General features: G+C 46.9%; 1 protein-coding gene across 1 annotated transcript in view; it reads right to left on the bottom strand.

The window, feature by feature from the left end:
* Nucleotides 1-15,913, bottom strand: part of LOC112859710 (focal adhesion kinase 1) — a 197,950-nt gene extending 182,037 nt beyond the window's left edge. Inside the window, exon 1 of the mRNA XM_086695342.1 lies at nt 15,694-15,913. The gene's annotated coding sequence lies outside the window, so the exon portion shown is untranslated. The remainder of the gene's footprint in view (nt 1-15,693) is intronic.
* Between the last annotated feature and the right edge of the window lie 1,707 nt (nt 15,914-17,620).

Raw genomic sequence — 17,620 nt, 5'->3', positions numbered from 1 at the left:
ATCCAACCCTCCCCCTAAAAAAGAATTCCATTCATCTTAGTAGGCCTGTATTATAAAATACATACATATACATACATACACACACACACACACACACACACACACACACACACACTCAATTACTATTTGGAATTCTGTCAGTAAAAATGTTGTAGAAATTTGTGTTCTCTTGTTACATAAGTCCTTACATAATATCCTTCATTTTGCCTATTAGTCTGCAAAACCTAAAATATCTACCATCTGCCCCTTTACAGAGAAGCCTGCCAATCCCTTTCAGCCAGCTTCCCCATATCTTCTGCGCACAGGTACAGCTAAGGCATATTTCACACATCTTTAGCTTCTCGGCTGTTTTTTTCTTTTCAACGTAGGTCTGCCATTTTACTTTTATTCCTGATAAATTTTACCTCGTTGATTTTAGCACTCTGTTACAACCTGTCGAAATATTTTAAAATCCTGATTCTAAAAATGAACAGTCTCCCAGCATTACCTACTGATCTGTATTCAAATTCCTGATGAAAACATTACGACAGGCGTCAAGTATAACACGCTTCTGGAGACATCTTCACCCATGTGCAGAAATTCTGGTATTTTAGTTGTGCGCTAAATGATACACATGTGGTTGTAACATATCTTCCGCCTAAAAGCAGTTATTTCTTGAACTCTCCGGTAATGACAGAAATAAATAATAATGCACTTTCTTAGGCTTCATACGATAAAAGATTAACCTTGCCCGAAGAAAGATTCGGCCATTGCCCAGTTCCTGGGAAGTCACCTGTAAGCCCTCTGAACCTCCTGTCTGACTAGGCTGTCTTTGCTTAGCTGGGGGCCTTGGGTCACACCCAAGGTCAGTCTACGCTAACAATGTGATTTCCAGTGAGGCTTGGGACACACAACACCAGCTCGATCTCTGGAGGGACTAGAGGGTAAAACTCAACCACGCAGGGCAGTGCCTATGCGACCGACCACCAAGAAATACCCTGGACACCGAGCTCAGGTGAGCTTCCCCGGTTGGCAGCACGGGTGCCAAGAGAAATCGGCACGGCTGCCATGGGAGAAGCACACCCAGAAGCTCACGCGTGGTCCTCCCTGGACTCGGCCCCATGCACCTTTCCTTTGCTGACTGCTGCCTGAGTCCCTGCACCGTAATAAACCACCGTAATAAACCGTACAATGGCTTTTCTGGGTTCTGTCAGTCCTTCTAGTGAACCATGGAACCTGCAGGCAGTCTTAGGGCCTCCCAAACTCTAGATCTTGATGATTTACGGTGTATTTTCACCAACACTACAGCAGTGTTTCTCCGCATGTGGGGATGCTAGTTTAAAATGCAGGTGACCGGCTTACACGTCAGGAGCGATAACTCAACACCTCCGGGGGACGACACCAGGCATCTGCATTTCTAACCCACTCTCCTCAGTGATTCTTAAGCACACTACTTTCAGGCAGTGACTGTTTTCTTTCTTTCTTTTTTCTTAAATTTACTTATTTAAGTAATCTCTACACCCAACGGGGGCTCGAACCGACGACTCTGAGATCAAGAGCCACATGCTCTACGCACTGAGCCAGCCAGGCGCCCAAGACTCTTCTTTTGAACGAATCCCCATCAGGGTAGATGCTCAAGAGTGCCTCGTGAAAACGTTTCAATAGATGAGTGAGAAGAATGGGCACTATTAGCCTTTACAACCCAGAACATACAAACGTGTAAGACTTGTTTTGTCATTGCTCCGATATCCAAGATCATGTGGATGCAAACCACACACCACTTGGACACAGTTTGGGCGACAGATTCAATGAGCTCCACTTCTTACGCACCTGTCAATTACATCCATTTTTTTTTTCAATCTCCTGACAATTAACAGGAAACTTGAGTTTCATAAGCTGCCTTCACACCCTCCTCACCCACTGAAAACATCACCAGTGAGCTGAAAGTCAGGAGAGCTAAGAGTCTCTCGAGAGTCCCCTCCTTCACAGCAAAGAGCCAGGTACCCTCTCTGGGTTATTTCTTCAACTCTCAAGTAAGAACTCTGGACTAGATGATCCCTAAATTTAGATCCACTTCTAAAATCCTAGACTATATAAAACAGGGGACAGACACCCCATGGAAAAGTTTACAATTTCCAATGAAATGGTTGAAAGGACAGATTCAAAGGACGGATGAAAATCAAACATCAACTCTTCCCCCACCAAACACTCAATCGTGACCTGTCAAAAACTAATGCTTCTGTAGACAACTGGCACTTAAACTCAGTTACTCCTGCCACCTGTTCTATCATGTCAACACCTTAGGATACAACTCGTGTATTTTTTCCAGAGCAGAAAGCAAGTTTTTTTTTTTGTTTTTTTGTTTTTTTTTTGCCATGACACAGCCAAGGAGATTCCAAATGTTCTGCCTACACTGGAATCACAATGATCCCCAGCATGAACTCTTAAGGGTGATACCTTAAAGAGCCTAAGGTTTTTCACTTTTAACTTCTACACCATCACCAAATTCCAGCATTTCTTACATCTCTGCCATTCAGGACACTTGGCCCTTAGTGGAGGTCACAATTTTTCTTAATAGGAAAAGGGAAACTTTCCCAGACATACACCCATTTGCAAACTCTCCCCTCTAAGATTCATCTCCTATAGAGCAGCCGTATATCACCCAATACAGCAAATCTCTGTAGGGATTACCATAATCTGAAATCTGTAATTCTAAACTGCATATAATAATGTTGACATCAGATGTGAACCAATCCAGTTTAGACCCCAGAACACCAGATTAACCCGCCTGGTGCTATTTCAAACATTAACCACCAGCTTCCCAGCTCCTCCTGCATTCCGTTGACGTTAAGAGCTAACCATAACAACATGAGTTCAGTACTGTCTTACAACCATTAACACACTTCTCAGTGGATGGAAAAACTACACTCGTTTTGGAGTTTACAGAGCCCACTAAAAGTGACACTGGTCCAGCTCTCATAGCCATGTGACTATTAAGATATGCCTAACAGTTTATAAACTTCAGCTTTACCTAACACACGTTAGGTAAAGCATGTCGAAACATCCATGGCAATCAAAGTGCCAAACACCCAGCTGGCCTTCTGTGGACCAAAACTGTGCCTTGTTTCATCTTTTGGAGGGGGGAGGGGAGGCCAGGGGAGAAGTCTTAATTGCCGGTTGGTACAGTTCGGCTCAGGAGACAGCTGCCTGTGCTTGTGTTTTATGCAGCAGTCTGGGATGTACGACATTTAAGGTAAGAGTCCTAGGGTCTGGATGCTGAGCCTTCCCTTACAGCCTCACACCTGCACAGAGGCTGTCAGAGGCCTACAACCTAACAACAGGAGGGGTCCCCCCTTGGGGCGGGCTCGCTTTTGATACTCTGACAAAAGCCCGGGCGAACCCTCCCAGGGACAACAACTGGTGTGTGTGCACACACACTTCTGATTTCCGTCCCCGCGGTTCACGGACCTAGGAGAGAGCGCTGTCTCTTCAAGCAACAGTCTGACCAGGCGGCACTTAAAAGTAAAAAGGTCTCTGTAGACTTTTTACCGAGCGAGAAATCCGAGAGCCATCCTGGAACTGTCCTGGACACCCCCTCTCTCGGCCCTACCTCCGCATTTCCCTGGTCAGAGCCTGGGAGACAGACTCAGAAACAGGCTTCAAATCAGCCCTCTCTTCAGTTCCTCAGTCGTGCCCTTAATTAAGGCCTTCTTCACTTGTGTGTACAACGTAATTGTATAATTAAAAGAACACAGGCTGTTAAATCAGACCATCTGAACTTTGCCCATCACTTTACTAGCTGAGCGACACCAGGCAGCCACTTCCTTAATGACAAGGGTCTGGTCCCTCTGCCTTCTGAAGTGCACCCTGGCGACACCTCCCTGCCAGACCCTTGTCCTCGGTGCAACCATCCTCCTGCCGTAGAAGTCGGCTCCCGTCAGAGTCAGGCGCACACCGCTTTGATCCTGCAGACAGTATCAAACTCACCTCCTCCTCTACCCGACCCACCCTGTACTCCCAAACACTGGCGCCAGCATTCGGTTCCACAAACCCCAGCCTCCCACCTCCGCACCCTTCCATGGGGTGTGTCCTCCGGGAGGCCCCGCCTGCTTCCCATCATCCGCGGTATTTCTATGACTCCCGCAGACAGCCAGACCTGCGGAGGTCACAGCATTTGGCCCACAGCCAGATTTTGTGTGGTTTCTTGACTAAGAAAGATTTTTACCTTTTTAACGGGTTGTTCACACACACACACACACACACACACACACACACACACACACACACAGATCTGTGACAGGCCCAATGTAGCCCACAAAGCCTGAAACATTTACCGTCTGGCCTTAAAGAGAGAAAGTTTGCCGGCCTCTGAGCTTGACCATGACTGGGGACCTGCCCTCCAGGTCCACAGAGCACTCCACTATGGCACTCCCACTGTGGGTATCCCGCTCCATGTGGACTGTATCGTTCCCCTTCTGCCCTGCTGTCTGTGCCCCCACGGGCACTACACCATGCACAAGACAGGCCCTTAACACTGCTGACTCTTGAACCACTGGGTCCACTTTTGCACAGATTGTTTTCTTTTTTTTTTTTTAATTTTTTTTTTTTTAACATTTATTCATTTTTGAGACAGAGAGACACAGCATGAATGGGGGAAGGTCAGATAGAGAGGGAGACACAGAATCTGAAACAGGCTCCAGGCTCTGAGCTGTCAGCACAGAGCCCAACACGGAGCTCGAACTCACGGACCGCGAGATCATGACCTGAGCTGAAGTCGGATGCCCAACCGACTGAGCCACCCAGGCGCCCCTGCACAGATTGTTTTCAATAAATACTGCACAGTAAATGTATTTTCTAATTTTCTTCACATCCTCTTTTCTCTAGCTTCCTTTATTATGAGAATATAGCATATCACACACACACACAAAACATTCATTAAACATTAAAAAAAATGTTTTTTTTAAGAAAGGGTCCCTGGGTGTCTCAGTCCGTTAAGTGTCCGACTTCAGCTCAGGTCATGATCCTGTGGTTTATGGGTTCGAGCCCTGCGTGTAGGGCTCTGTACTGACAGCTCGGAGCCTGGAGCCTGGAGCCTGGAGCCTGCTTCGGATTCTGTGTCTCCCTCTCTCTCTGCCCCTACCCTGCTTGCACTGTCCCTCTCTCTCTCTCAAAAATAAGTAAACATTTAAGAAATTAACAAAATACACGTTAACTGCGAATTTTCATTATACAGGTGTCAGTGCCCTAAACCCCTGCACTGTACAAGGGTCAGCTGGGCCAGCACGTCACATCTGTACAGCATTTTACACAGTAACTGCACACAGAGCCTCAAAGGCTGAGATTACAGATACTAGACTTTATAGATAAGGACAGTGTCAGAAGTCACATGACTAAAGGCAAAGCCCCAATGTGTGAACCCAGACCTTCTGTTTCCTAAATAAGATGCTCTTTCCATCAAGGAGACCTGCCTCCTTACACAAACTACAACACCTAGAATCTTCACTCACTAATACCGGAGACCTGAAGGGAGGGATAAAATGTAATTTCTGACCCATTACTTAATTTTGATAATTTTCAAGTTAATGCTACTTTTTATAAACAAAACTGAATCAGATGCCCACAGTAACCACAAGGCAGATACGTGTAAGTATCAGTACTTCATGGTTTCCTACTCAACGCACCACATCTTCCCGTTATCCCACCTCCACCACCCCGAGAACCCAAACTGCACCTACGGAAAGGCTCCATGACAAGCCTTTGAAAGGGGCTCGACCATCTGTCCAGCTCTTGTAGCTGCAGACAGACTCCAGAAAAAGTCAACCTTGCAGCAGCAAGGATACCTGTACTGGAGGTTCTCCAGGGCAGACCCACGTACCATTGCAAATCCCTGATGAGGTTCTCAAGAGCCCGGCCAGCACCGTCGAAGAGAATGTCCCATGATGATGAAAATGTTCCAACTCAGCAGTGTCCAGTGGGGTAGCCACTAGCCACATGTGGGTGTTGAGCACTCGAACTGGGGCTAGTGTGACTGTGAAACAGAACTTTTACTTGATTTTAATTTAAATAGCCACACGTGGCTAGCAACTACAGCAGGCGACACAGATCCAAGGCTAGACTCCAAACACTGCAGGAAAATGATAAAGAATTTTCCTTGGCTCCTCAACTACAGGCCAGGTTATTGGCTCCAACCCTTCCCCTGAAAAAGACTATAAAAAACATGGAGAGAATACTTTAAAAATCTTAAAAGCAACCGGAAACTGACAACAAGGAAATACCAGGCCAAAATTAAACTGAACTCAGGAACCCAAAGAGATAAACGAGCACAGAAACCACCTTTGCCCTGAAGTCACCTGCCAATTCTGAACGTTTTCAACTTTCATTTTTACAACAGGGAAATAGTAATCAAAGGCCAGATCCCCCAACATGTCTACCAAAACCCCTACCTCCATGAGCATGACCCTAAAGGCTAACAGCTCAAGGTAAGAGAAACCAGCAGTGAATCATCTCTCCAGTAAAATTCCAGCATCAGGTGGTCCAGGTCTGCACTTGGTTTAAGGTGATCCCAAACTGGTTGAAGCAAAAAAGAAAATAATATACTCTCTAGAGGGGCTACATCTTTATTCTATGCCTCAAAAGAGACCTACAAATAATGAGGATTAAATGAAGAATCCTACAAATAATATCCCACACCATCAATAAAAAGGATCTCAAAATGAATCACAGACTTAAATGTAAAACCCGAAACTCTTCTAGAGGGGAGGGGGGAGGGGAGGACACAGGAGAAAACTTTTGTGACCCAGGATTAGGCAACGATTTCATAACTATGACACTAGAAAAGCACAGTCCATAAAGCAACAAGTTGATACACGAGACATCATCAAAATTCATACCTTCTGTCCTTCAGGACCCTGTTAAGAGAGTGTAAAAACAAGCTGCAGCATGAGAGACAGGCACAGCATGATCTAACAAAGACTTATGTCCAGAGTACATAAAGAACCCACCAATAAGAAAAAAAATCAATAGGCAAAAGATTTGAATACCAAAGAAGGTATATGAGTGGCAAAAAACCTACAAAAAGATACTTAACATCATTAGGCATCTGGGAAACAAGGGAAACCACAAAAAAAGACCATGACACACCTATCAGAATGGCCAAAGCCAGAAGACTAGCCACACCGAGTGTTGCCGCAACAATCCAGAGCAACTGGAACTCTCCCACAAGGCTGGGAGGAATGGAAAATGGCCCATCCATCCAGAACAGAGTGTGACACCTTCTTAAAAAGTCAAGCATACACCTACCATATGGTCCAGCCATGACAGTCCTAGAGCCAGCCATTCCAGGAGAAATGAAAGCCTATGTCCACATGAAGACTTGGACAAAATTATTCATAGGCTTTATTTGTAACAACTCAAAACCAGAAACAACTCTCTACACATTGACCATATTCAATATCATCCCAAGCAACGTCAGGGAGAAATTTTTTTGGAAGTTAAGAAGTGATTCCAAAACAGATACAGATCTACAAAGGGTCAAGGATGGCCAAGGTAAGCCTAAAGAGGAACCCAGGTGGGAAGAGCTCCACGATAAGACTTGTTACAGACCTGCAGAGATTCAGACAGCTTAAAGTAGGCTGTACCAATAGAATCAAGAATCCAGAAACTGAGGCACATACACATGGACCTTTCATTTACAACAGTGGTGGCACTGAAGAGCATTGGGGAGAAGATGATCTTTTTTTTTCTTTAATGTTTATTTATTTTCAGTGCAAGAGAGAGAGGCAGAAAGGGAGGGAGAGAGAGGATCCCAAACAGGTTCTGCGCTGTCATTGTGGAGCCCAGCATGGGGCTCAAACGCACAAACCACAAGATCATAATTGGAGCCGAATCAAGAGTTGGATGCTTAACCGACTAAGTCACCCACGTGCCCCTAAAGACCATCTTTTTGGTAAATGGAGTTAGGACAACTAAATGTCCCCAGACTGATGAAGTTGCATCCCTTCTTCACACTATACACCAAAACCAGTTCCACGAGATGATAAAGTTAAAGGGTAAAAGCGAAAGTACATAAAGGCATTTAGAAAGTAAAGGAGAATTAGTTCGTGACCTCAGGGTAGGGAAACAAAAAGCATCAACTACAAAGGAAAAGACTGATAAATGGCACTAACTAAATTTAAGAACTTCTATTCATCAAAAACAAAACAAAACAAAACAAAACCACAGAATTAGTGAAACTGCGTATGACTAAGTGGGAAGAGACAGTGGCAAAATACGCACCCAACAAAGAATGTGTCGTGAACGTATAAAGTCTACAAATCAATTTAAAACTAACCTAATAGAAAAAATGGGCACTTTGCAAAACCGTGAATCCGAATGGCCAGTAAACACATAAAAAGATATGCAACCTCACTGCAACCAGGAAAAGGTTATTTAAAACCACAAGGCAGCAACACACCAGAAACCACCAGAAGGGGCAGGGAGACCAGAGAGAGGGGCTGAAGGAGTAATCAGAGAGAAGACGGACAATGGATGGAGCCTCCATTCCGTATACCGAGAAGCTGCTGTGGGCCAGGTGTGCAGAAGTACCTTTAAGGGGGTCAGGGTCTACAACTGACCGTGAACTAGAACTTCAACTTCACTTGACCAATTTAAGGAGAAAGCAATTGTTCCAGACTGTGTCTTCCCACCAGCTCATTTATTTTTTTCTCTGTCACAAAGCTGTACCACCAAAGTTTGATGGGGGCCAGAGGAGGTATGTGGAAACATCCTTTGTACTTCGTTTTGAGATTACAGTACACTTAACTCTACCTGTCTATCCCTAATTTGTCTTGTCCACCTTTGTGACAACTTTCACATACTTAAAGACCACGAGGTCCCCCCAGCAGGAGGACAGACTCTTCTTCAATCATTAAACAAACTACCGAGGGCCAACCTACTACAGCAGTCCGAGCAAGCTGTGAAGGACCCACAGACACGTACAGGATAATACCGAGTCCTTGTCCCTGAGCTTAACGATATTCTATTTGCCAACAGGTGCATCTAACTCTGCATAGGACACGACCAACAGGAGGCACATCACCACTCACATGTTTGTATACTAACTTTTATCTAGCCCTTTTCTTAGGAAATAGAGGCAAAAGGAAAACAAAATGTATTAAGTCTGGATAGGACTTTGACGCTAGGCACAGAGTCCATTCGCACAAAGCTGCTTAGGAGTCGCCCCAGGACTTGGAGACCCTTCTGACGCTAGTGTAAGTGAGCCAATTTCTCAGCACCAAAACAAAATGTCCAGGGGAACGTGCACCCTACGCACCCACATGTACACACTCTCCTGCTATTTGCCAAAAGCTACAAGCCCAGGGGCCATCTAAACTGCTATCCTAATGCAAAATTATTCATTTAAAATCCAAACCAAGATTCAGAAGACTTAAATGATCTCAGCATAAAACATTCAAAATCCCTGAACAAAATTAGTCGTGAGGTCTTCCCAAGACCCTGAAAATCCTGAGAAACATATCTCAGAGTCCCGAGGTGCAGGCAATCTCCCTGGCCAGCCTAAGTGGGCAGGGGATACACCCACCCCTGCCGTTGACCACAGATTCTGCCTGCTGTGAGCTGCATCTCTTTTAAAACACTCTCAAGTAGAGGTTCACTGACATCAGCAGGAAACAAAAGCTCCTGGACCCAGTGTTAAAGCAGTCGGCTGGCCCCACCCCCAGTCTGATTCAGGAGGTCAGAGGTGGGGCAGGAGCGTGCGCATTTCTATCCAGGTCCCAGGGACAGTGAGGCGAGGCGGCCACACCGGGACAGCCTCTGCCAACAACCTAGAGTTTGCTGGAGACCATGCGCACGCGCGCTTCCCCACGCAACACAGCAAGACTAGGAGGAACCTGCTGAGGAAGAACAAGCTACTCTTTTTACCCAAATATTGACTTTCCTTACCTGAGTGGAGGCAGGTGACCTGTCACTCAAAATGTTTTCTCTGAATAACAGCATAAAAGACTCGTCAGGTCAAGGGAGAGCTGGAGTGCAGAACTCGCGTTATAGCGTTAGGAAGATGAAACCCCTCTTTTAAAATGGTTTCAGGGCATCATGTAAACCCTTGTGAAGTATCTGATGGATCCAACCGATTAGCAAAAGATACATCAGAGCTTCTAGAGACCGGGAATCAAGGATCTTTTCTAAACCCCATTCATTTCGTGTCACCTTGAGCAATTTTCTGTCTTCAGAACGTAGAATGAGTCCCAAGGAACCCATGATCAATTCCGACAAAATCATTTTTTCTAGGGAAAAAAATACACTTGAAAATTGTAAAAGGACAGAGAACTGTCTTTCTCCTGGCTCAAGTTTAATAATATCTATAATCTAAAATAAGGCAGACAAAAGCAGAAACACGGATAATCCACGATGTCCCCTCGTATCAAGTCCTACTTGGTTCTTAGGTAAGGTTCTTTACCAAGGCAAACAACACAGTGGACAGCTGACACAGTACGAGTTCTCCAATCACTAGTACACCTGGGTTCTCTCCTTCAACAAGTATTATTGTGCCGGACGTTGGGCATGCCATAGTGCAGGAAACAAAGTTTCTGCCCTCTTGGGGCTTAAATTCTGTAAGACACACAAGGCACTACAAATACAGAAGGTACAAAACCACACCAGTCTGCCTTCGGTCCCTCAAAGACAAACTCATGGTGCTTTGGTCACAAGTAGACCCAACAAGCACCTACCGCTCACAGAATCGAAAGCACCAAATGGCAGAACTTTTAAGATAGAGTATGGAGGCAGAAGGGAGATCCTAGGCACAGAAAGCCCAAAGATACAACTTTCCAGATTCTTCTGAGCTTGGTTTTAGTCCACTGGCCCCAAATAAAGGAGTACAGAGTAAGTCAACTCTTAAAAGCAGGATGGAAAATTCTAAATCGGTGAGAATGAGCACATTCATTGCAGAAACATTTCTAGAGCACCAGTGTGTTAGAGATTATAAATGCTAGGATTTACTCCAAGGGGATTAAACCTGTACGAGAAACGTGCCATTTACTTTTCCCTTACGTTACTCCTTGCTTCCCACAAAACCATGTTCATAAACAACCCCTCCAGAAAAAGTCACTGATGAAAAACCTGTATCAACGTGGAAATTACCAAAGCATATCCTTTAACAAATAAGAAGCATCAATCACTGCACCATACATCACACATTTTCATTTAACAAACTCTAAATTAATTTAACATAATTAAACAACGTTGGTATGTTCATTAAAACGTTTACCTACACTATGTTGGCCAGATCATAAATCCACGATACGAAAGGGTCAGATTGAAACAGGAAATGTAACTACTTAAACTTTCCTGTGCCCTTGCACACTGTTCGCTCCCACTTCACAAGGCTGGATTGGGATCTGTAAGACCAGTGCTCCTCCAGTCAGAGGCTGCACAGAAAGTCCAGCAGGCCTCACCAGCCAGGATCTGCCACCTGTGGGCCAAGAGACCCACGGCAGGCCACTCTGCCTCCAGACTTACAGAGTTTCGTCTGTAAAATGAGCAAATGGCTCTCGTGAGGAATAAAGGAGATACAGCACAAAAGCAATCGGCTCAGGTCCCATCTCCCAGAGTTAATTCATCTGCAAAAGGGTAGTGACCCCTACAATACCACACTGTACCCACACGGGTGCCCAGCAACATTACATGTCCTCTCCTGTCAGGGGCTAATATTGAAATGGATGACTTTTGTCACTTTTCTTGTTCTGAAAAATGAGTTAACAGTAAGCGGCAATGTATATCAGTAAGATCTAGGCAGGATTATTTTAAATACAAAGCTTATAAGTGAACGCCTTCATGTCCTGAAAATAGGTGAGCTTTGTGACGATACTACTAGTTTTCTTCTCAAAGGCTTTCAATTGCTTAAAAGTGGGAATAGTGCCAACCAGGTGAAAATATTTATTTCATACTTTCATCTAAAAACCATTTCATTAGTGCTTACGCAAATCAGACTATAATTAACAACATGTGCTAAAAATTCCATCTAAACTGAAAGTTGAATTACATATGCTTATCTGAATTTTATTTCCATCACAGAGCCTAGCAAAAAAAAAAAAAAAAAAGGAAAAACAATACAATTGTTATAGATAGGAACAGAGAGGCTTCTTCTACTTTATAATCAGAAACACATTTATGCGGTTCTGAATGGTAAGATTTGGCACAATTCCTAGAAATTAATGCCAGAAAGTGGCAGACAGGAATTTCATTTCTCCTGCACCAGGCTGTCTTTTGGGAGTCATGACATGGAAGAAAAAGGAAAAAAAAAAAAAAAAAAAAACTTTGCCAAAATGTTAGTACAGAGAAAAAGACATCAAGGGTTCAAATAATCCATTACTACACATGCTTTACAGAAGGGAAGTAAAAAAACAACTTCTTAATGTAGGTGGTTGAGGCAGTGACACACAGGTACAGCCAAAGATGACCTGGAACTGTCCTCATCCTGTCCCACCGAGGACCCTTCTAAGGACAGAGAAGCAGCTTCATATTTGAGTGCTTACTGCATTCACAAACTTCCTGGAGTTATTACTATCGACTCAAATAAGGTCATTTACTTTGCCGAAGTTTTTAAAATTTGCATTTTAAATAATTTATATAGGCATCAGTAAAAATTCTCAAGACCCACATAGCAATTTTTTGCTATTTAAGGGATTTTAATAAGGGAAGATACAGTAATGAAAATAAGTTCTTAAGCTAGAGCTTTAAGGCAAAGTAAATTACTACAGAAACTAAACTTTACTGATTTACAAGCAAAAAAATCCCTCATTCACAAATGATAAAAATAATAGAACTTTTAATTATATTGAGATTTAAAATAAGATTTTAGCTAAAACTCTGTCTAAACTGAAAATGTTTAATTTTAGAGGTTCAAGATTTGTATATTGAATTAAGACTTTGAATCTCATCTTTTGTTGTGCTACTTTTAAGACAATGTTTAATTATTCATTCTTGAGAGAGACAGAGTGTGAGCAGGGGAGGGGCAGAGAGAGAGAGACACAGAATGCGAAGCAGGCTCCAGGCTCCGAGCTGTCAGCACAGAGCCCGACGCAGGGCTCGAACTCACAAACTGCGAGATCATGACCTGAGCCGAAGTTGGACGCTGAACCGACTGAGCCACCCAGGCACCCCAAATCCGCATTTTTTAAAGGGGCTATTTTTAACAATACAATTTTGTTATTTAGACAACTTCTCCAACTTCCTGGCAAGAAAAGTTATCTGACTTGCTAAAGAACCCAATTTGAAGAACTAGGACATTAAGTTCTGTAATTTCCAACAAGCATGGAGCGTTAGAGAAACTACTTTAGTTAGAAAGTACTCACTGCGGTTCCCAACTTCCAGCTTCCCCAGACACTGCTTTGCCGCTTCCCTCACGGAACCTCACTCCTAACCGGACACGATTCACCTTCAGTGCACTGCCCGCCTGAAAAGAGGCTGAAGTCATGCGTCCCCTAGGCCTCTGCTCCAGTATTCTTTGCCCCGAACCTTAAATACTAGGTTTTGGATTCAACGTCTTTATTTATCCAAGGACTTGCTTTTTTTTTTTTTTTTTTTTTTTTACATTTATTTTTTGTTGAGAGACGGAGAGAAACAGAGCGTGAGCAGGGGAGGGGCAAAAAGAGGGGGACACAATCAGAAACAGCCTCTGGGCTCTGAGCTGTCAGCACAAAGCCCAACAAAGGGCTCGAACAGTCGAACCGAACCATGAGATCGTGACCTGAGCTGAAGTCAGACACTTAACTCACTGAGCCACCGCCACCCAGGCGCCCCAACCAAGGACTTGCTTTTTGATGCATCACCTCTGAATAATGTGTAGGTCTCTCTATTCAGTGCATATCCTAACATCTTCCACTGATTGGAATGTTTTAAAGACAGTCATGTATTTTAAACAATCTTTTCCCGGTTTTCAATATTGAATTGGATTATTTCATAACCACCTAAATTACTTGATCTTGCTGCTTCTTCAACATTTAGTACCACAAAAGTATTCAAAAGACCACTGGTAGGTCGGGTGGTATTCCCCCTCCAAGGGCAGACACAAATATAAAACAATATACGTCTAAAGACGCTGAAACACAAACTTCCTTTAAAAGTTTCATGTGTCTAAATATTGCGAGGTGTCAAAAGTTATCTAGAAAGTGCAGCTGCCTGAAAATATTGCCTAGACTGTACCTCAACAAAAATAAGTTGAATGCTAATTCACCATGTATCTTCCAATCACTTCATCCATGCTTTTCAGATTTTCAGAGATCAAACAACCAACCAGCGTTCTCATTTGCAGGACAAGACTATTTTCTTTACCCATTATACAAATAAAATATTAGAGGTGAGACTCTGGTATTTCATTTCAAATAGCGACGGCCTATTTTTCCAACCACGAAAATGTTTACATTCTACCTAAGAATCCCAACCACGGTCGTCTTAAGCACAGATCTCCAAACTCTTACAACGCCTTCAGCTTGAACGTATTTCAACCAATTCCCATAATTACTACAATATTACTATTATCTTAGTCTCACTGCCAAAAACCCAGCTGCAGGCTAACTATGCAAGAATGAGACACTGTTGAAATGACTCAAGAAAAATTTCTTTTTACTCTTAGTGCGTTAAGCTAAATCCTGCAATTAATAAAACCAAGGAACCACACACACACACACACACACACACACACACACACACACACACACACACACACACACACACACACACACACACACACACACACACACACACACACACACACACACACACACACACACACACACACACACACACACACACACACACACACACACAGCCTCCTCCTGAGAAAGAAAAGGAAGCCAGGGAGAAACAGCGAGTCGTTCTTCCACCTACCCCGGCAGCAGAGCTGGGGGCTGGGGTGGGCAGAGGAGGAAACTTGGAGGCACAATGAATCAAGAGGTCCAGGGCTATCGCCCAGAAAACCACAGGGCCTGGGCAAGTTGAGCGCCAGCAGCGGGGAAGGAGCCCACCGCGATCCGGGTTCGAGGCCCGCCCTTCCCTGCCCGAGGGCCAGGGAGTCTGCATTCCGGGTCCGGGTGATGCCCCCAGGGTCCCCAAGGATTTCCTTCTTCCTCCTCCTTCCTCTCTCCCCCCTTTTGTTTTTGAGGCAATCGGCCCGCTCCCAAGGAGCCCGGCGGCTGGCCTCCCCAAGCCGCCCACCAACCCCCCACCCCGGCCTCCAGACCCTCCGCCTCTCCGAGGCCCCCGAATGCACCTCCCTTCCCACCTTCCACGAGCCCCCCGGCCTTCTCAGTTCCCCCAAACGCCCCCCGTCTACCCGAGCCCCCCGGCCTGCCCGAGCCCGTCGGCCTCCCCACGTTTCCTGGCCTCCCCACACCTCCGTCCTCCACCCATCGCCGTCCTCCCAGAACCCGCCCCCTCGTCCTCCCCGGTCCCTGGCCTCTCCGAGCCCCCCGGAACCCCCCGTCCGCCCCACATCTCGAGCCTCCCCACAGCGTCGTCCTCCCGGGGCCCCTCCCTCGTCCTCCCCACATCCCCGGCCTCCGAGCCGCGCGCGGGAGGGGCCCGTCTCGGCCGCATCCGCCGCCCGGACCGGCTGCTCGCCCCTCGCGGCCCTCCGCTCGCGGGCCGCGGCCCTGCCAAGCCCCAGCTCCGGGAGTCGGCCCGCCCGCGCCCCGGCCCCCGCCCCGGTCCCGCACTCACTCGGGCGGCGCTGGGCGCCGGGAGGCGAGAGCAGACGACTGCCAAGCGGCGCCGCGAACGCCGGGACCGCGCTCCCTCCCACGCCTCACGCCGCGGGCGCACAGCGGTCCCGGCCCGGCAGCGGCGGTGGCGGCGGCGGCGGCGGCGGCAGCGGGCTTGCGCCCTCGGGGCCGTGCTGCGTCGGCGCGGGCCGCGCGTGCGCGGCGACCGGCTGAGGCGCGCGACCCCGCCAGTGCGCGCGCCCGGCCGCGTCCCCGCGCCGAGCTTCCGCCTCCCGGGAGGACCGGGCATGCGTCCCGCGGCCCGCGCATGCCCAGCACGCGACGAGGCTCCGTTCCCGAGATCGCGCCGGAGAGCCGCTCCGGGCCTTCGGGACGGCCAGGGGCTGCGCGCGGGCGTGGCCGCGGGGGTTGGGGGAGACACGGGAGGCCGGCAGAGCCGGGGTCCCCCCTCCCCCCCCCCATAGCACTCTGGGCGGGCGGGGAGGGGACCGACTTCGGGGAAGCCCTCTGCCCCCTGCCCGCCCGCAAGGCCCGGACGCGGCCCCTCCGCAGGGCTTTCGTCGCCGGCCGCCCTGCAGCCCGAGCCCAGGGCCCACACCCCCGCGGGGCGCGCCTACCGAGACGAGTTGGGTATCCTGGGCCCCTCTGCACAGAGGCAAAGTGAGTGAGAGGCTCAGGGATGTGTTGACTGGCATCACCGCTAATGCTGGGCCCTGCCAAGACTGGATCTCCACCCAAGCGCCCGCTGAGCCCCGATCTGCGGCCTGGGCGCTGGTCTCCTAGGTCTTGAACCTCGAGAAAGAGGAGTAGGACCCCCGGCACTTGGGAGTCACCAGGCAGAGGGCAGCTGAGAAGAGAGCCATGTCCGAGGGGAGCTGACTACCAATGACTGGAGCCTGGGCGGGGGTAAAAATGCAGCCTTCCAGGGGCTTCTTAAGGCATCTTTATTCTTTAGGCAGCAGGGAGCCTTTGGAGGGTTTTAAGCAGGAAGTAATATCTGATTTGTGTTCTTTAGAAAAAAAAAAAAGTGACAACCTTGCGGTAGGAAATGAAACCAGAAGCAGAGCAACTTTCATTTTTACCGTGTCACTTTGCTCCTCACCACAAGCCAGGAGGCAAGTTAGACACATGTTCGTTTTAAAGGTGAACTCCCTGAAGCTGAGAAAGGTAACCCCCATTCTGCTCTCGGCAACAATTTGACTCTGGTTACAACAGAAGCAGGTGAAATAAAGCAATTTTGCTTACAAAAAGCTTTACTGTATTTAAATATGTTTACTGTTCTTTAATGAAATGTATACGGTTTTTTGGTGGGTTTTTTTTTTTTTTTTTTTAACCTACATTAAAGATTGCAAGGAAGTGTGTCAGCCCCAGGGCTTTTATACCCAGTGTTTGGTCCACCTGGAGTTCTGTTCCCTCTGCTTGGAACTTCTTCCTCCCTCACTTTCTCAGGCTTACATGTCACCTTATTAGATGCCAACTGACCACTCTGTGTATAATAGGAACCACCCACTACCCTCCGTGGTTTCTCACACACACGCGCGCGCGCGCGCGCGCGCGGCCCCTGACTCAGCTCTGTTGTTCTCCAAAGCATCTATTGTCCTCCACAGCCCTACACTGTGTAGTTGTTTATTTCTTGATTGTATGTCCCTGTCCCAGAGCGTTAGATTCATTAAAGCAAGGACTTTGTTCACTTATGGGTCCCTGGCACATAATGAGACACTTGTGAAGTGACTGCAGCTTTGGGTGACGGGAAGTGAGAATCTGTTATTAAAAGTGTAAGAGGGGCGCCTGGACGGCTCGGTCAGTTAAGCATCGGACTTCAACTCAGGTCATAGTCTCACAGTTTATGGGTTCGAAGCCCTGCCTCAGGCTCCGTGTAGCCAGCTCAGAGCCTGGAGCCTGCTTCAGATTCTGTGTTTCCCTCT

Source organism: Puma concolor, chromosome F2 (assembly GCF_028749965.1).
Source record: "Puma concolor isolate L17-30 chromosome F2, mPumCon1.1.hap2, whole genome shotgun sequence".
Lineage (NCBI taxonomy): Eukaryota > Metazoa > Chordata > Mammalia > Carnivora > Felidae > Puma > Puma concolor.
The sequence above is the reverse complement of the archived record's forward strand: the minus strand, read 5'-3'. Positions and strand labels throughout refer to the sequence as shown.